Raw genomic sequence first — 19,267 nt, 5'->3', positions numbered from 1 at the left:
TTTTTGAGACGGAGTCTCGCTCTGTCACCCAGGCTGGAGTGCTGTGGCCGGATCTCAGCTCACTGCAAGCTCCGCCTCCCGAGTTCACGCCATTCTCCTGCCTCAGCCTCCCGAGTAGCTGGGACTACAGGCGCCGCCACCTCGCCCGGCTAGTTTTTTGTAGTTTTTAGTAGAGACGGGGTTTCACCATGTTAGCCAGGATGGTCTCGATCTCCTGACCTCGTGATCCGCCCGTCTCGGTCTCCCAAAGTGCTGGGATTACAGGGTTGAGCCACCGCGCCCGGCCTCAAAGCACTTCTTAAACTTCCTGCCCATTGCATGTATTTTGCGTTAATAGTACAAATTTATGTATCCCCTTGCAGTTTTCAAAGCACATTCATGTGCATGATCTTATCTTACCCGTATAGCAACTCCATAAAACAGTCCTAGTTGACATTCACCAGGCACAACCTTACAGCACCAGGCACAACCTTATGGGATGCATATGCCATCTGTCTGATAACAGCCATGTCCCACTCCCATCAGATATTTTGAATATCACTTCTGGAAGTAGATACTATTGACCTCATTTGAGGGTGAGGAAACAGAGGCTAAAAGATGTTAACAATTTTGGTCACCATGAGACCCTGGAAAAACATAAGAACAAAGGATTCCTACCTAAACCTTCTGGAGTTCCTGCCTTTCCACATCTTATGGCCACCATAAGGAGTAAACAGGTGAGTTTACAGCATATTTGAGCTACAATTCGATTGAAAAAGAGGATACCTTTCCTCCTACATGCCTTAACATGAGGAGTTTTATCCCCTGATGTTCCCAAATTCAACTCTAGAGAATTTTAGCAAAAATAAATTGAATTTCTCTCTCTAAGGAGCGACAGGAAAACAACATCAGAAATGCCAGAAGCCTCCATCTTTGAGAGGAGAGGTCTGTAAGCCAAATTCTGTGATGACAAGGATCAGGGACTTTCCATGCTCTGTGTAGCCAGGCTCACTCTGATCTCATAATAATCTCTCCCAAGAGCAAGCCTGGACACCTGGCGGCTGCAGCTAAACTCCCAAGCTTCACGTCACTATTTCATGAATTTTATTTTTCTTTCTTTAACTCAAAAAAAATGTAGGTATTTTAAAGGGAACTTTTCCTCCATTTTTCATAAAATATAGCTATATAGTCAAATCCTATCAACCTTCCTAAATATCACCAACTAATAAACATTTAGTTTGGTAAAACTAAATAGAATATGAATGAGGACAAACTTAACATTATCTGGATTCAACAGCAACTCTAAGATACAGTCATGATCTCAGTAGAGGGACTTGTAAAAATAACAGCAGCACGGAATCCCAGCTTTGTCCAAGGCCACAAAAAGTGTGCTTTTCTTTGAGAAGTGTGAATCCCTCACATATGTTCACCTTGACATTGTCTCTAGTCTCAGGCTTAACATATTCAACTGTTTGACAAACTGAAGTGGGAAAAGAGCCTTTCAAATATGAATACAGATATACAGTACTTTGTTTTCAAGGTTGGTTTGAGTCTGAGTGCGATCTGTCTTGACAACTTACTATCTAAAACTGACCCTATGTATTTTATATCACTGATTTCAAAACTGAGCTTTAGAGAAACTAGTTGTACTTACCTTCATGAAGCAAAAGTTTCTTTAGAAGAAAGGGTCAGAAGTTGCAGGATAAATACCTCCAAGGTGTATATAGTTTAGTGAAAAGAGCAAAGAGCATTTACCACACAGGTGTAAAAGGAATGTGCATACAATATGCTTCTATATCACCAGCTGTCATGAGGATTCATAGGGTTACTATTAAGAGTAGTTTTCTCTGGCCACAGGAACAAGGGATCAGGGATCAGTAGTGTGATAAAGGCTTACTTTCCCTTGCACTGCTCGAATTTATTGTGGTCATATGTTAATTTCCTGTCCTTATTTCCCCGTTTAAGAAAATGGTGAAATGTGTCAATCATATAACAAATAGAGATAATATAAAACATACTTCAATTCCCTTAAAACTTAATATTTTGTCCTTTTAAATTTTTTTACCTTTAATGCTTGTGGGTACATAATAGGTATATACATTTATAGGGTATATGAGATATTTGATGTAGGCATGTAACATATAATAATCACATCATGGAAAATGTGGTATCCATCCCCTCAAATATTTGTTTTTGCTTTCATTTTTTTTTTTACTTAAATACATATCCATAGAATGCAAATCTCTGATGCTTTATCTCCCCCATCTCATTCTCTTCCTTCTCTAGACATAGCACTTGTTATCTAAATACACTATTCAACATGTGAATGAATGCATTTATACTTTCACTATACATAATTGCATAAATATAGTATCATTTGCATGTTCTTTAATGTCATCTAAATTGTATGACACTGTACCTATAATTCTCAACACACCTATTAAATTCAATGTTGTTTAAGTTAGGCTGACATACATAACTAGAGTTCATCCATTTTAACTGCTTTCTAGTATTTCCTTGTGTAAATCTAACCTGGTTTACCACTCTCCCTTAATAATAATTTCTTATTTTTACAAACAACACTGTAATAAATATGCTTATACAAGTCTGTCTCGGTACTGTGGAAGAGATTTTTTAGGGTGTGAGCCTAGAATCAGGACATGCTCATTTGCATTTAGTAGCTCTCTAAAGTGGCTGTAGGAGCAACTCATACCCTCAGTAGCACTTAGAGTTTCTGCTTTGCCAAATATTTTGTTAGAGCCAAACTTTTATATTAAAGGTAAATATTATCTCAATTTTATTATATTTTCCAATAAATAAGTTGAGGAAGGGAGTAGTGTGAGGCTCTAAGATGTCACCAAGACACAACAAGACAAACACACAGCCAAACCTACATTGCCTGCCAAAACAGCAGCAAAATTCACGAACGTTGTGCTAGCCTCATCCCCTCCTCCACCCCACCTCATGCTGGTGACAGCTGATTCCCCAACTCTAAATCCTAGGTTGGTTCCGTACCCAGACATCAGTATTCTGCTTAAAAGGGCTCTAATGGCCACTCCTATGAAATCCTATGACTGATCCATTGCCAGAAGTAACTCAGATACAGACTCTAGAACCACCCAGAAGGTCACATGCAAACCCTGTTACTGGCTCCGTCCAGCTAGTTCTCATCCCTACCAAGTTCTATGGTGGAGGGAATGTAAGAGACTATCATCACTACAGAAATAAACCCCACAACAACCAAATGAGGTCATCTAGTGTGACCAAATCTGCATGAGGGAAACAACAGAGAGGTCCCAAGTTTCAGAAACTAATGGAAAAATTTCCACTAGGGACAACTTACAGTGGGGTGAAAGTCTGACTCAGCAATTATTATTGTAATGGAATCAAATTCACTGACTAACAACTGAATGGTAAGGAAACTGATGGCATTGACTGTGCATAGCTTAGCAAATATTACACACAGGAAAAAATGAAATAACTGTAGTATCCAATAATAAAGAACTCCTGTAATGAGCCAGGCTCTGAGTGCGGTAAACACATTATCTCATTTTGCCCTGACTCCAAACCTGTGAGGTAGACACTAGTATTATTCCCATTTCGCAGAAAATAAAACAGAGCCTTTGAAAGGCAAAATAAGTTGATAAAGGTCACACTGTCATTATTAATTGGATCAGGAAAGCCAAGTCCTGAACAATTATGCTATACTCTCATTTAAAAGAGGGGAAGCATTCACAAGATATTACAAATGTACATAAACATTTAAATGCACAGAAAAAAACAGAGTATGCAAACAGACCAAAATATTCACAGCTCTTATCTTCAGGCAATAGAATTTCATGGAATTTTATTTTCCTACTTGTGCTTTTCTTTATTTTTCAAATTTTTATATATGTTACATTCTAAGTACATTGCTTTTATGATCAGAAAAACATTGTTTTAAAAGGCTGCACGAAACTTACACTTCCTGCTTGCACATCATTAGCTATGTTTTTGTTCAGGTCAGTTATATCACAGGTAATGCCCACAAACAGGTGCTTAATGAATGTTCTTCAGATGAAAGTACTGCATACATGCAGTCTGAAGGCAAATGTCCTATTCCATGAACTAAGGGAGAAAACCAAACCGTATCAGAAAACAAAGCACTGAATGTGTTATGGTAATTTCTCCCATATAGTATAGAAAATGTATTTAAAAGTAAGGTTGAGGAGAGTACAATATGGTGGTGTGAACTTAAAAAAAAAACAGCTTTTTGTAAATAGTTTTGTCACTAAACACCCCATTTGCCTTAACGTCCTTTGAATCATAGTAAGACTGACATAGTTTACAAAAAACCACAGTGTAAAAGACAAATGGAACATTAGTAGGCAACAGGGTAATGATTCTCCGTGACAGTGAGAATAGAAATTATTTCACTGATGACTACGTGACCAACTGAGTATGAACCGTTGTTTGGTTTACTAGATTTTTTTAAATTAAAAAAACTAGAAATTTTCCTGAAAAGAAAACTTTTAGAAATTCTTGTATCAAATAAAATTATACTACTACTAATAATAATATTTATAAATAAAATAGAAACTAACCCTAGATAGTTCAGAGAATTTTTATAACTTTGTCCTAATCACATTAGTTAGCAACAAAAATTAAAACTCAAAACTCGTCATTCCCAGTTCTCTGTGCTTCTACTAAAAGATAACAGATTACCATCTAATAACCTCCCTCCCCTTCTTTCCTAACTCTAGAAATAATTTCTGTCCTAAGAAGTGTAAGAGCACACAGAGCTTTAGCAAAGTTTTCTATAGTCCACCTGCGTACCTTTCCAGTCCCAGCACCATCCATTTATTTCGCCTCTCTGTGAACCTGCTCCTCCAGTCATTGAGCAAACACATCTTATACTCTCACAACTGCATGCCTTGGCTTTTCTAGTTTCCTGTCCTAAGAATACCTTTTTCCCCTCCTCAGCCCCAGTAAATCCTTCATCCTTCAATGTCACATCTCTTTGAAGGCTCGTTCAACCCACAAACAGAATTATTATTCCTCCTCTTCTCCGTGTTCCCATGTTACACCAGTGCTATCTCCTCATTTAACTCATCTGTGTATCATCACCACTTTGACCTGGGCACACAGTGGATGCCAATGCAACAACCAATTACTGATCACCTACCAAGTGGCAGGTGCTATCTTCAGGACTTGGGAGACAGAGACTACAGGCAGCCCTTGCCATAATCAAGCTCACAGTATGTTGACCTGACAGATAACTAAGCAGGGATCACTGTTGTGGCAGTATTAGTAGCAGATACTGATAAGTTTGTAGAATTTAACTGAAGAAAATAAGAAATGCCACATGGGTGGGATCAGTGACTACACTGGTCCATTGTTATCACTCTGTTACACTTGTAAGCATTGCATATGAGGACATGACTACTTTTTATGGAATCAACCTCAAAAGGTTCAGTGTACTGAAAACCAAACTCATTATTGGCTTCAGCCAACTCACCTCCCCAACTCTCTTCTTTTTCTCTGTAATACCATTATGGTTTTCTCACCAATCCAAACTTGAGAGCTTTATAATCTTTGATTCCTCCAATTCCTTCATCTCTCATATCCAAAAGGTATAAATAGTTCTTTAACATATTTGCTTCTCCACTTCTGAGGCCATTAAATCAAACCACTAATCCCTCAAATCTGGATTCTGTCTTCAGTCTTTCTCTTATTCCACCCAGCATTTGAATTGATGGACTGAATAAAGCAGATGGCCCTCCCCAATGTGGGTTAACATCATACAACCATTAAGAGACTGAATAGAGCAGAAAGGCAAAAGAAGGCTGGAACAACACTGCCTGATCATTTGAACTGGGGCATCAATCTTGTCCTGTCCTCAGCATTTTTTAGTTCTCAGGCCCCCTCACACCCAGACTGGAATGTATACTATTGGCTCAGCTCTCAGGCCTTCAAACTACACCACTGGCTTTCCTGGGTTTCCATCTGGCAGATGGTAAATCATGAGACTTCTTGGCTTCCAAAACTACATGAGCCAATACCTTATAATAAATTGCTTCATATATATATGTGTGTGTTTGTGTGTGTGTATGTATACATATATGTGTGTGTGTGTGTGTGTGTGTGTGTGTGTATATGCTTCTGTTGCTTTGGAGAACCTTGATTAATACAAGGATGATATAAAGAGATAATAATCACCAACAAAATGTACTTCTTAAGTCTTTGTAGGATAATTCTTATGAAAGGAGAGCTGAAAAAAAAGTGACAGTTCTTAGGTTCAGTGCCAACTAACAAGGGTTAAAAATAATTGAACCAAGTTTTGGCAACATTATCTTCTACTTTCTTCAAAAATACTTGTTGGTGTCATCTGATCCCAGTGGTTTATTTATTACCCACTTTGACAATCAAGCTTTGAACATCCAATGCATTTACCAATAGCAGATCTAAAATCTTTAAGCCATCTACTACTAAAGAAGAAAATCTTAATGTTTTCTAAGAAAAAAAGTTTCAATTTGATGACATAAAGTTCTGAAACTTCCTGGAAATTGCCATGACATTTTTCAAGGCAAAGAAAATCAGGACTGTAAGGAGTCTCATAAGGCCTTAGTCTATTCAGCTCTCCTGGAGAAATCAAAGTGCCTTCAGCTAATTGATATTACTGATGTATTTTCCCAAGTGCCATCAAAATGGCACTGACTCTTTGGGAGCCACTTTCAATGTGAAATGCATCACAAAATGTTTCTTTACTGTTATAAAGATATCAAATATGTACTCACCAGCTTGATTCAAGTGACTATAATTCTAAGACTACAATGAGCCTGTCAAAGAAAACTTTTACAGACTCAAAAAAAAAAAAAAAAAAAGATAGAAGCTCTAATTAATTCTAGAGCACTAACCTGACATAACTGCAAATGCATCAGCCTTGGACTATACTGTTGGTGAGCCCATGAACCAGAAACTAGGAGGGGGGGGAAAAAGAGATAAAACCAAAGAGACAGAGTCAAAAATAAAGAAAGAGACAGAGAGAAAGAAAGGGAGAGGGAGACAAAGAGAAAGAGAGAAAGAAGTGATAAGTAGAGAGATACAGAAAAAGAAACAGAGAGAAGCTGAAAAAATAAACACAAAGAGAAATAAAGAGATGGAATCATAACTATCAAGAAGAAATATCTAAATTTACTACTTCTACTTAATTAAGCTCAATACTTATTATAACCTATTAATTATTGACTACAATTTTAAGATTCATTCACAATAATAATTATCAAAAATCTGTAGTTATTAACCAATGATATTTTCTATCAGGAAAAAAGGCAGAGAGATTTGCTAAAGAGAAGGCAGAGAGGAGATGTTAAGATGGAATGGGGTGTTTATTAAAAAGGATACCTGATGCTATCAGTCTACATTGTTTCATCATCTTGTCTCCTGGGAACATTATCCACATTTTTAGAATTTCAAATTTCAAAAGGAAAACCTCCTCCTATTAGATTTTCCATAAAATTAAACACTGGGATTATCACCACGCTAGGGACTATACAATAGCAACTGAAAAGAAATATATCCCTGCCCTCAAAAGCTTAGAAATGAAGAAGAAAACAATGGCAAAGATATATGACATGAAAACAAAAAAACATATTTTTAAGAAGTAAAGATTTACATTGTATTTACATTATATGAGATCAGAAGCAAAAATCTAATTGAATGTCATAAAATAGTGAGTGAACAGGCAACTGGATAAGCACTGAAAGAGTAAAAGAGAAGTGGCCTCTTTTATGATTGAAGCAAGTAATAAATTATCCAAATATCTATCTTAACCTCATGCCTCACAGGCAAGTGGATTTTTGTTTTTAAGATCAGATTCAGGCCAGCATGGTGGCTTACGCCTGTAATCCCAGCACTTTGGAAGGCCAAGGTGGGTGGATCACCTGATGTCGGGAGTTCAAGACCAGCCTGGCCAACATGGCAAAACCCTATCTCTACCAAAAAATACAAAAAATAGCTGGGCATTGTGGTGTATGGCTGTAATTCCAGCTACTCAGGAGGCTGAGGCATGAGAATTGCTTTAACCTGTGAGTCAGAGATTGCAGTGAGCCAAGATCATGCCACTGCACTCTGGCCAGGGTGACAGAATGAGACCCTGTCTCAAAAAAAAAAAAAAAAAAAAAAAATCCAATTCAGAGTGTTCAGTTAATTATGTGCCTCAATTCATGGTACAAAATCATTAGCCTATTCATCGCAAGTCTCTTTGTCTTATTTGCTTTTAAAAAACTATTTATTCTCTTTTATTCCCATTTCTGACTCCCTCCCACCATGTCCTAAGTAGAAAACTCTTCTAAGATGTTTTTTGATTGTATAGCTTCTTACAAAATATAAAATATGATTCTGTGTGCATGTAAAATTGTATGTATACATATGCAATTGTATTATATATATATATCATTCTATTTTTTACTGTTTTAAAACCCAGCTTTATGTTTATAAGAGCCATTCATGCTGCAATACATACATTAGTCTATTGCTTCCAACTGTTGTGTACTAGTCCCTGGGGTCATCCACCAAATTTTATATGTCCACTCTCCCACATAGATCTTGCCCCCATAAACACTGCTATAATATTCATCCTTGAATATGTACCTTTAGGGGTCTATACAATAATTTCTCTGGGAAATATACCAGAAAAGTGAATTACTGGGTCATAGAATATGAAAATATATTTAATTTGGCTAGAGATTGTTCTCCAGAATGGCAGCACCATGCTTCACACCCACCAATCGGTGCATGAGGGTGCCTACATCTTCACAGCCCTGCCAACACATTTTATCAATACATCCCTGCTACAAAGTGATCTCATTGTTTTTAAAATTTGCATTGCACTTATTACTAATGAGTTGAACATTTCTTTACATACTTGCTAGCTTTTAGGCTTCCTCTTCTTTAAGCTGCCAACTCAGAACTTTTGCCCATTTTTCTATTAGGCCTACTGCCTTTTTCATGTTGATTTCTAGCATTCTCTAGGCCCACATATTAATTCCTTAACATTTTAGACAGTGCTAATATTTTCTCTCATTTTGCCTTCTAAGGACTTTGTTCATGGTATCCTTCACAGAACAGAAATTCTAAGTCCTGACTCAATCAAATTCAGCAATATTTTTGTCTTTTAATTTATGCTTCTTAAGTCATGTTATGTGTGCATAGCAGATAGATGTGCTTATTCTTACAGAAACAGCCAAGAGGAAAGTGGAAATACTTAAAAGATATGGGCAAAAAGATCTACCATGAGGAAAGGTGAAGAGGGAAGGCTACTGGGAAGGCATGATGTTGGGGCAAGCCCCTGCCATGTATTAGCCGTGTGACCTTGGACAAGATGTTGAACCCTCCCAGAGCCTATCATTTGTAAAGTGGGAACAACCCCTATAGCCACAGACAAAATACATAAAAGAATCTGCACAATGACTAGACTAGAATATAATAAACACTCGATAAATGTAAATTCCTTGGCCCCCTACTTCCTCATTTCCAACCCTAACTTGATACAGAGAGAAGGAATTTGCAACCTCTGACACTTTGTAGTCAGATCCAGCAACTGATCCCACACCGCCAATTTCAAAGTATCATCTGTGGACACAGGCTGTCTAGAGTACTTCTGCTCATTCTACAATTAGATATCAGACAAAGATTTAGGCCCTAAAAAAAATACTGAAAATGCCGTTTCCTTGATGAGATCAAAAAGAGGAGACAAGGACAGGTGCAAATAATTACTTACCTGATGATGGGACTTTGCAGGTAAATTAGCATCTCAGGAACAAATGGACTGAACTTATTGGCTATAGAATGCCTTCTTTTGCTGGCTGTGCTAGAAGTATAGAGGGAGGCTATTTTAGTTTCCTATGAGACAAGAGTTTGGAAATAAGTTTAGGCTATAGCTTCCCAGACTTTCTTATCCGTGCTGCTTAAGTTTCCAGAAAGAATAGGTCATGATGAACAACCTAATCATTATTTGATTGATGTTTATTTATCCTTCTCTCTCCCATCTGCCTTCACTGAGATGCCAACCAAAATTTCTTGTTATTTGGATATGACATGAACATAAAAGACCTATGAGAATCACACAGTGCTAAAAAGAAGCTTGTTTTAGTATGAATGAGTTTTCAAATATCCTTTTTAAATTTGTGAGCTTTTCACAATCCACTCATGATTTAACATGCAGATATCTAATATGCATCTATTACATACCAGGCCCTGGGCCTAGTGCTACAGGAGACAGAAAAATAAATAAGGTATGGCTTTTACCCTGGAGGAGGTCACCATTTTTCAGAGGAGATAACCATGTGAACACTCAACTATAATAAAGTCTGATCATTGTACAAAACAGACAAGTGCTACAAAAGTAGAGATGAAAGAACAAATAAATTTATTTATGTTTGGGTTCCAGAAAGACTTCAAAGAAAAAAATGAGTCTTTAAAAATGAGTATAAATTCTCCAAGCAGAGAGGGGTTGAGTTGGGTTAAGGTTAGGGTTACGGTTAGGTTAGCCAGAGGTCCAAGAAGCAGCTTTTAAGGCAAGGGGTATTCACAAGTTGAGGGAAAAGCAGACCCATGTGGCTGAAGCACAAGGTGGTACTTAATGCCATGAAACTGCATCATATCATTTAAGGAGAATGTTTATAAACAAAAGATAGAAACCTTTGAAATGCCAGCTTTTAAGATGAGGTCTAGGGGCCGGACATGGTGGCTTATGCTTCAATCCCAGAACTTTGGGAGGCCAAGGTAGGAAGATCACTTAGGCCAGGAGTTCAAGTTCAAGACCAGCCTGGGCAGCATAGTGAGACCTCACCTCTACAAAAAATCAAAAAATTAGCCAGGTGTGGTGGCATGCGCCTGTGGGCCCAGGTACTTGAGAGATTGAGATGGGAGGATTACTTGAACCTGGGAAGCTGAGGCTGCAGTGAACCATGATTGTGTTGCTGCACTCCAGCCTGGGCAACAGAGCAAGACCAAAAACTATATATATATAGCCTAGGAAAGAGAAGAGTATAAAACAGATAAAGGGAAAGGGTATAAAAAATGAAGGAGAACCTACTTTAACTTTTTTTTTCTTTTATTTTTTTGAGATGGACTCTTGCTCTGCCATCTAGGCTGGAGTGCACTGGCACGATCTAGGCTCACTGCAACCTCCACCTCCCAGATTCACGCCATTCTCCTGCCTCAGCCTCCCGAGTAGCTGGGACTACAGGCGCCTGCCACCACGCCCAGCTAATTTTTTGTATTTTTAGTAGAGACGGGGTTTCACCATGTTAGCCAGGATGGTCTCATCTCCTGACCTCGTGATCTGCCCACCTCGGCCTTCCAAAGTGCTGGGATTACAGGCGTGAGCCACTGCATCTGGCAATTTTGTAGTTTTAGTAGAGAGGGGGTTTCACTATGTTGGTCAGGCTGGTCTCAAACTCCTAACCTCAGGTGATCCGCCTGCCTCGGCCTCCCAAACCACTGGGATTATAAGCGTGAGCCACCGCGCCCAGCTGAACCTACTTTAACTTACATGGCAAACGTGACAAACAGCCTAGAACAATTTCCCTTCAATCCATCAGAATGCCCCTGGAGATACCCTTTTTCCTGATTATGCTCTATATTCCTTTTTGTCCTATTAAATTCATTCTAATTCTATAACCACAGAGGACCACAATGCTATTGGTAGTGTTACTTGTACTATATAACCAATGGCAATCTGTTCTTGTTTATTTATGCAAAAAAGTCCATATCATATTGTTGATTAAGGGACATAATGAAATGAATATTGCGTTAGATATGGAGAGTTGGCATTCAACATCCATTCAAGTTTCTTCAAATGTGCTTTTCTGAGCCACAAAGACTGAAAACCTAAGAACTACATTCCTGGGATTTTCTACAGTTAGGATTCTAGAAGTAATTTAAGTGTCACAATTTTTTGCACTTGAACAAGATCTGGAAAGCAGGAATTAGAAAGAGACTGTTTTCTGCTGTTTCAGAGACAAGCACCATTGTGAAAATCTCTAGATTTTCTGTGGCAGTTTTCTGACAAAGGCCATTGCTGAAGCTAGGAAAGGCAACAGCAATCTTGGTAGCCTGGTTCTACAGAATTATTCTCAAATTCATTTCTGAGAAGCTCAATTTAAAGTCTGCACTATTAACTTACCCAATGATTCTGTAAACCATTTAAAATCCTGTAAGATACTAATAGCTGGTTAAACCAGTTAGAGGAGATGCTCATCTCCACAGCTGAACATTAACTATCCAGTCAACTCTGAACATTGAGCTCAATCTAGTGCTCTCTACCTGTCCTTCCTCTCACTCTTACATTATTCCCAAAAGGAAAAGTTATGAGGTACACACAGTTTGACATAAACCAGCAGAAGTACCAATCTGTATACACAGCTCAAAATCCAAGTCTAGCTAGACTGAGACCTTAAGTTTGCAAGTACATATTCAAGAGCATGTCATTCACCAATCTTCGAACAATGACACTGATGTTTCAAAGTGTGTGTAAGCTGACCTAAAGAACTGTTCCTTAGAGCACATTGATGGGGAGAAGGCGTGGAAATTAGTCAACTTTGCTATTTTGTAGTCTGTTAACTACATTCCAGTCATCCTCAAAAAACAGAAAGAAATGTGCTTTTAAGAAAAAATGAAAAAGAAAGTGATACATCAATGCAAACCATCTTAATATATTTTAAAACACTCAATTTGAATAAAATGGGACAATTAAAATTGATTTATTAAAATAATTCATTAATAATGAATTATTATTCATCAATTAGAATATCATTAAAGTACCAGTAGAAAAATGGGCAAGAGATATGCTCAAATAATTTAAAGTAGAAAAATATGTTTCCAATAAACATATGAAAATATTAAACTAAACAAGAAGCAAAGGTATGCAAAGTAAAATAATAGGGAAATATCGCTTTTGGTTCATCAAATTGGCAAAGATTAGGAAAAAATACCCATGCAGGTGAAGGTGCAGGGTTTTGAAGATACACTGCTAATAAGAGAATAGGTGTGTACAATCTGGAAAACAATTTAACAAAATATATCAAGAATATAAATGTATCAATACGTACATTAATAATTTAAAGTAATTAAAATATATATATTTACATTGTATCATTAAAATGTACATTATATATAATGTTTACATATCTATTGTGTTAACATTTTTAAACAACTAAAACCACTAAAAAATAAAACAACTTCTAAGAATTTTATTGGTATTTTTTACATCTATATGAGCAGTTTCAAACTAATTGTTTCTACTCTCCTACAACTTCCTAGAATATACTCATGATTCCTCCTTTATGTTATTTATTAAAAACATAAAAAATTCCTTTAAAAGTCTATACTTCTTTCTACATTAAAAGATTTTATAGCCATGCTATTTAAAGAAGAGAAAAAAATAAGAAAATAATCTAGTTTCCAATAACAAGGTATTATATTAATTATTGCATATTTAAATTTGGTAGCCATTAAAACTTATTTAAAAAGATGTTTGCTAGTATGAGGTAAATATTCATGACATATAAGATAAAAGGACACAAACTATATGTAGTGTGAATGCAAGTTTATAAAATAAAATGCATATGCATATAGAAATATCAAAAGGAAAAATAGAAATGATAGCAATGACTCTCTAGAGGAAAATATCATAGATGATTATATGGTTTGGCTGTGTCCCCACCCAAATCTCATCTTGAATTTCCAGGTGTTGTGGGAGGGATCTGGTGAGAGGTAATTGAATCATGGGGGCAGGCCTTCCTGTGGTGTTCTGGTAGATAGTGAGTAAGTCTCACAAGATCTCATGGTTTTAAAAAGGGGAATTTCCTGCACAAGTTCTCTTCTCTTGTCTGCCATCATGTGAGAAATGCCTTTCCCCTTCCACCATGATTGTGAGACTTCCCCAGCCATGTGGAACTGTAAGTCTAGCAAACTCTTTATTTTGTAAATTGCCCAGTCTTGGGTATGTCTTTATCAGCAGCATGAAAATGGACTAATACAGTAACTTGGTACCAGTAGAGTGGGATGCTGCTGAACATATACCCAAAAATGTGGAAGCAACTTTGGAACTGGGTAACAGGCAGAGGTTGGAACAGTATGGAGGGCTCAGAAGAAGACAGGAAAATATGGGAAAGTGTGTAACTCCCTGGAGACTTGTTGAATGGCTTTGACCAAAATGCTCATAATAATATGGGCAATGAAGTGCAGGCTAAGGTGGTCTCAGATGGAGATGAGAAACTTGTTGGGAAATGGAACAAAGGTGATTCTTGCTGTGTTTTAGCAAAGAGAGTGGTGGCATTTTACCCCTGCCCTAGCGTTTGTGGAACTTTGAACTTGAGAGAGATGATTTAGTGTATCTGGCAGAAGAAATTTCTAAGCAGCAAAGCATTCAAGAGGTGACTTGGGTGCTATTAAAGGCATTCAGTTTTATAACAGAAGCAGAGCATAAAAGTTGGGAAAATTTGCAGCCTGATAATATGATAGTAAAGCAAATCCCATTGTCTGAGGAGAAATCCAAGCTGGCTGAAGAAATTTGCATAAATAATGAGGAGCTGAATGTTATCCCCAAGACAATGGGGAAATTGTCTCCAGGGCATGTCAGAAGTCTTCAAGGCAGCTCCTCCCATCACAGGCCTGAAGGCCTAGGAGGAAAAAGTGGTTTCATGGGCTGGGCCCAGGATCCTTATCTTCATGCTGTGTGCCATCTAGGGACTTGGTGCCCTGCATCCCAGTCACTCTAGTTGTGGCTGAAAGGGGCCAATGTAGTGTTTGAACCATGGCTTCAGAGGGTGCAAGCCTCACACCTTGGCATCTTCCATGTGATGTTGAGCCTGTCAGTGCACAGGAGTCAAGAATTAGGGTTTGGGAACCTCCACCTAGATTTCAGAGGATGTATGGAAACACCTGGATGTCCAGGCAGAAGTTTGCTGCAGGGGCAGTGCTCTCATGGAGAACCTCCACTAGGGCAGTGCAGAAGGGAAATGTGGGATCAGAGCCCCCACACAGAGTCCCTACTGTGGCACCTCCTAGTGGAGCTGTGAGAAGAGAGCCACTGTCCTCAAGACCCCAAAATGATAGATCCACCAACAGCTTGCACCATGCACCTGGAAAAACTGCAGACACTCAACATCAGCCCATGAAAGCAGCCTAGAGGGATGGAGCTGCCCAAGACCATGGCAACCCACATTTTGCATCGGCATGACCTAGATGTGAGACATGGAGTCAAAAGAGATAATTTTGAAGCTTTAAGATTTGGCTGCCCTGCTGGATTTTGGACTTGCATGAGGCCTGTAGCCCCTTTGTTTTGGCCAATTTCTCCCATTTTGAATGGCTGTATTTACCCAGTGTCTGTACCCCCATTGTATCTAAGAAGTAACTAATATGCTTTTGATTTTGCAGGCTTATAAGTGGACAGGACTTGCTTTGTCTTGGATGAGACTTTGGACTGTGGACTTTTGAGTTAATGCTGAAATGAGTTAAGATTTTGGCAGACGGTTGGGAAAGCATGATTGGTTTTGAAATGTGAGGACATGAGATTTTGGAGGGGCCAAGTCAGCATGATATGGTTTGACTATGTCCTGACCCAACTCTGATCCTGAATTTCCAGGTATTGTGGGAAGGACCCACGGGGAGGTAATTGAATCACGGGGGCAGGTCTTTCTCATGCTGTTCTCATGATAGTGAATAAGTCTCACAAGATCTCATGGTTTTAAAAAGGGGAGCTCCCTGCACAAGTTCTCTTCTCTTATCTGCCACCATGTGAGATGTGCCTTTCACCTTCTGCCATGATTGTGAGGCCTCCCAAGCTATGTGGAACTGTAAATCTAATAAACCTCTTTCTTTTGTAAATTGCCCAGTTTTGGGTATATCTTTATAAGCAGTGTGAAAATGGACTAATATAGATGATTTTTATTATTTTTATATTTATGTACATGCTTTCTATAATAGGCAAGTATTAACTTTACAATCAGGGAAATTCTGAGTAAATGATGATGGCTCAACAGCATCATCATTCATTATGTATATGGCTTGGCTGTGTCCCCACCCAAATCTCATCGAGGGACTCAGTGGGAGGTAACTGAATCATGGGGGCAGTAACCCCCATGCTGTTCTTGTGATAGCGAGCAAATTCTCACAAGATCTGATCGTTTTATAAGGGCCTTTTTCCCCTTTGCTTGCCACTCATTCTCTTTCCTTCCACTCTGTGAAGGAGTGCCTTCTGCCATGATTGTAACTTTCCTGAGGTCTCCCCAGCCATGTGGAACTGTGATTCAATTAAACCTCTTTTGTCTACAAATTATCCAGTCTCAGTATTTCTTCATAGCAGCATGGGAACAGACTAATACAATGTAGAAGAAGGCTTTATTTTAGTACAGGTGAATAATATCCCAAGGAAAGAACTACCTTAAAAATCCACTGTTTCTCAAACACTGAATGAGTAACTACTATTTACTGAGTATGATGCTAGATGTTGAGAATACAGAAATTGATAAGACTCAGTCCAGGCCTCCAGGAGCCCCCTAACTAATATAAAACATATAATAAAACATAATATAATATGACATACAAACATAATAAAACATACACTAAACATAATAAAAACATACAATCCTAAAATTTTAAGAAAGCCCTGTATCTCGGTAGAGATGTCAGTCTCCACTGAGGATTAATACTCAATGACCTGCTGTATTGGGCTCACAGACCATAAACCATGAAGACCCAGAGTTATGTCTGCTGGGAAATAATCACATAGTCTGCCCAAGTTCCTCTTTCTTGCACATATGTCAGCCTAACCCAGATGTGACTGTTGATTCTCATTCTTTTACTTGGTCCATTCAAATCTGACATCTGCTATGCTATCTCAGGACTGATTGGAGATTGTGTTTTCTCCTGTCTTGTAAGTTTGTTCTTCATCTCTTCAGACTTGGCCTGCTTGTTTATCTGCCTTCTTCAAACTCTCCACAGATAACTCGCAGAGCTCTCAATCCTGTCATGTGAATAAACTAACATACCTACTGTAATACTAAAGTCTAGAAGAGTGGATAAACTAACATACTTACTGTAATACTCAAGTTTAGAATTGAAAAGTTTAAAAATCTGGTTAAACAAAGAATCTACTCCATCACATACACTTGGCAGAGTCCAGCTCTCGTGAATTCTAACTTCAGTGATCCCTTATGGATTCTCATAAAAATTACCCTTTCCAATCTAGAGGAGACCTTACAGATTCAGAATTCCAACGATCTCTCATTTCACAGGTCACAAAATCAAGGCCAAGATGATTAAATGGCAATCAAGGTCACACAACTAGTTAGTGGTAAACCAAAGTGAGAAGACAGGTTTCCTGAGAGAGAGGCTAGAAGATAAGCTCTGCACCACTCTGCCTGGGTTAGAGATCCTGTTACGCCAACTTTACACTATCTCCTGTGGGAATTTTCCACACCTGGTGCATTCTAACCCTCCAGTCTCTTCAGAGCTTAAAATAGTCCAGTTGCCAGACAACTGTTTATCTACTTTGAGCCCCATGGAACAAGGAGTGGGGTGAAAGTGAGTCTTGGAAAACTAGAATAGATTTCGGTGAGTAAAATTCACATCCCCTGGGTTTTGAAGGTCTCAGGAGCAATCAGTAACTTGGCTTAGTTTTCAATACCAGGCAGGTAGCCAGGAAAGAGGAGGCCCAGCTTATAGAATGAGAAATGATGATGAGAAAGAAATGGGAATAAGAAAACTTTCTTTTAAAAAACACGCAGAAACCAATATGTTCTGCCATCACAGTACAGGTATCAACGGCTTTTGAAACAGATCTGCTTCAGCTAGATGGCTAAAAATAGTAATCTTATAAATGGAAACAACATTAAAATATTTGAATGAGAAGCAATATAGTCTAATGACTAAAAGCACAAACTCTGGAGTTTGACAGTTGTTCATGTCCAAACAAGGCCTCTTACCAGTTGTGCAACTCTTGGTAAATTATATAACCTCTTGGAGTCTGGTTCTCTCATCTGGGAAAAAAAAGTGCTAATCCTTTTCAGATAACTGTACAATTGAGAGAGCTTAAAAAGCAGGATTTAAGTTGGTATCTAACATAGATTAGCATTTAACAGAAGGCAACTGAAGGAAACTCCTGACTAACACTATAAAACCCAAGCTGAGGAGCTTCCTAACACCTTGGAGAATTCTACCACCCATTCATGCAGCCTTAGAGAAATCAAAACTGGCTATCCCAGTGATTCTTCCAGCATGGCAGCATGAGTAACTCAGCAGATCTTCAACCCACAATATATTTAGTGGGAAGAATTATTTTAAAAAATAATTTAATGTCTCTCAAAACTGTCCTAAGGGCATACAGCAAAGGGTAACATTCATCCAAGAAAATTTACCAAGTCTTGATGAGAACAGTAAGATTCTGTGGCATCTGGGTCATGATCTGCTTTCCTCTCCTACCCCCAGCTCCATGTTACAGAAACTCTATTACAGGTACTCTATTCTGACCAAGTGCAGACAAGAACATGAGAGCTTCCTCTCCACCCAATTCTCAGTTTAGGGCAATAGTTTCACCTTTGGAAGGACAGGCTACCAGTGTTTCTCATTCCCCAACCCCATTACCTTGTGGCAGAACCTCTGTTCTAGTCAAGCAATGCCAAGAGAACTGAGGCGCCATTCCTCTACCCAAGTCCTACTCATAGGATAGAAACTCCATGCTAAGTAGCCATCAAGAATACTAAGACTATAGGCCGGGCGCGGTGGCTCAAGCCTGTAATCCCAGCACTTTGGGAGGCCGAGTCGGGCGGATCACGAGGTCAGGAGATCGAGACCATCCTGGCTAACACGGTGAAACCCCGTCTCTACTAAAAACTACAAAAAACTAGCCGGGCGACGTGGCGGCGCCTGTAGTCCCAGCTACCCGGGAGGCTGAGACAGGAGAATGGCGTGAACCCGGGAGGCGGAGCTTGCAGTGAGCTGAGATCCGGCCACAGCACTCCAGCCTGGGTGACAGAGCGAGACTCCGTCTCAAAAAAAAAAAAAAAGAAGAAAATACCAGTTTTGCATATCTGACTCTTTTTAGAAGTTTCAACACAAGAAAAAGACTGTAGAATTTTAAAATTTGGTACCCCCTCACTGAAAATGTAGCTTGAGGTACACTCCTGCAAAAACTGGAAAATAAATATATGAATAATGCACATATAGAACAATTCATTTTTCATTTCTTTACTTCCACCATGAAGCACCCCTCAAGCACCCATAGCTGTCAGAGATGGCTGTG

The 19,267-nt window shown here is 38.6% G+C and overlaps 1 protein-coding gene across 1 annotated transcript in view; it reads right to left on the bottom strand.

Annotated features, from left to right (window-relative positions):
- CPQ (carboxypeptidase Q) overlaps positions 1 to 19,267 on the bottom strand; it is a 495,137-nt gene that overhangs the window by 330,847 nt on the left and 145,023 nt on the right. The window lies entirely within an intron of this gene.

Source organism: Rhinopithecus bieti, unplaced genomic scaffold (genome assembly GCF_001698545.2).
Source record: "Rhinopithecus bieti isolate Rb0 unplaced genomic scaffold, ASM169854v2 scaffold_8760, whole genome shotgun sequence".
In the NCBI taxonomy this organism is placed as follows: Eukaryota; Metazoa; Chordata; class Mammalia; order Primates; family Cercopithecidae; genus Rhinopithecus; species Rhinopithecus bieti.
This window is presented reverse-complemented; position numbering and strand designations above follow the sequence as displayed.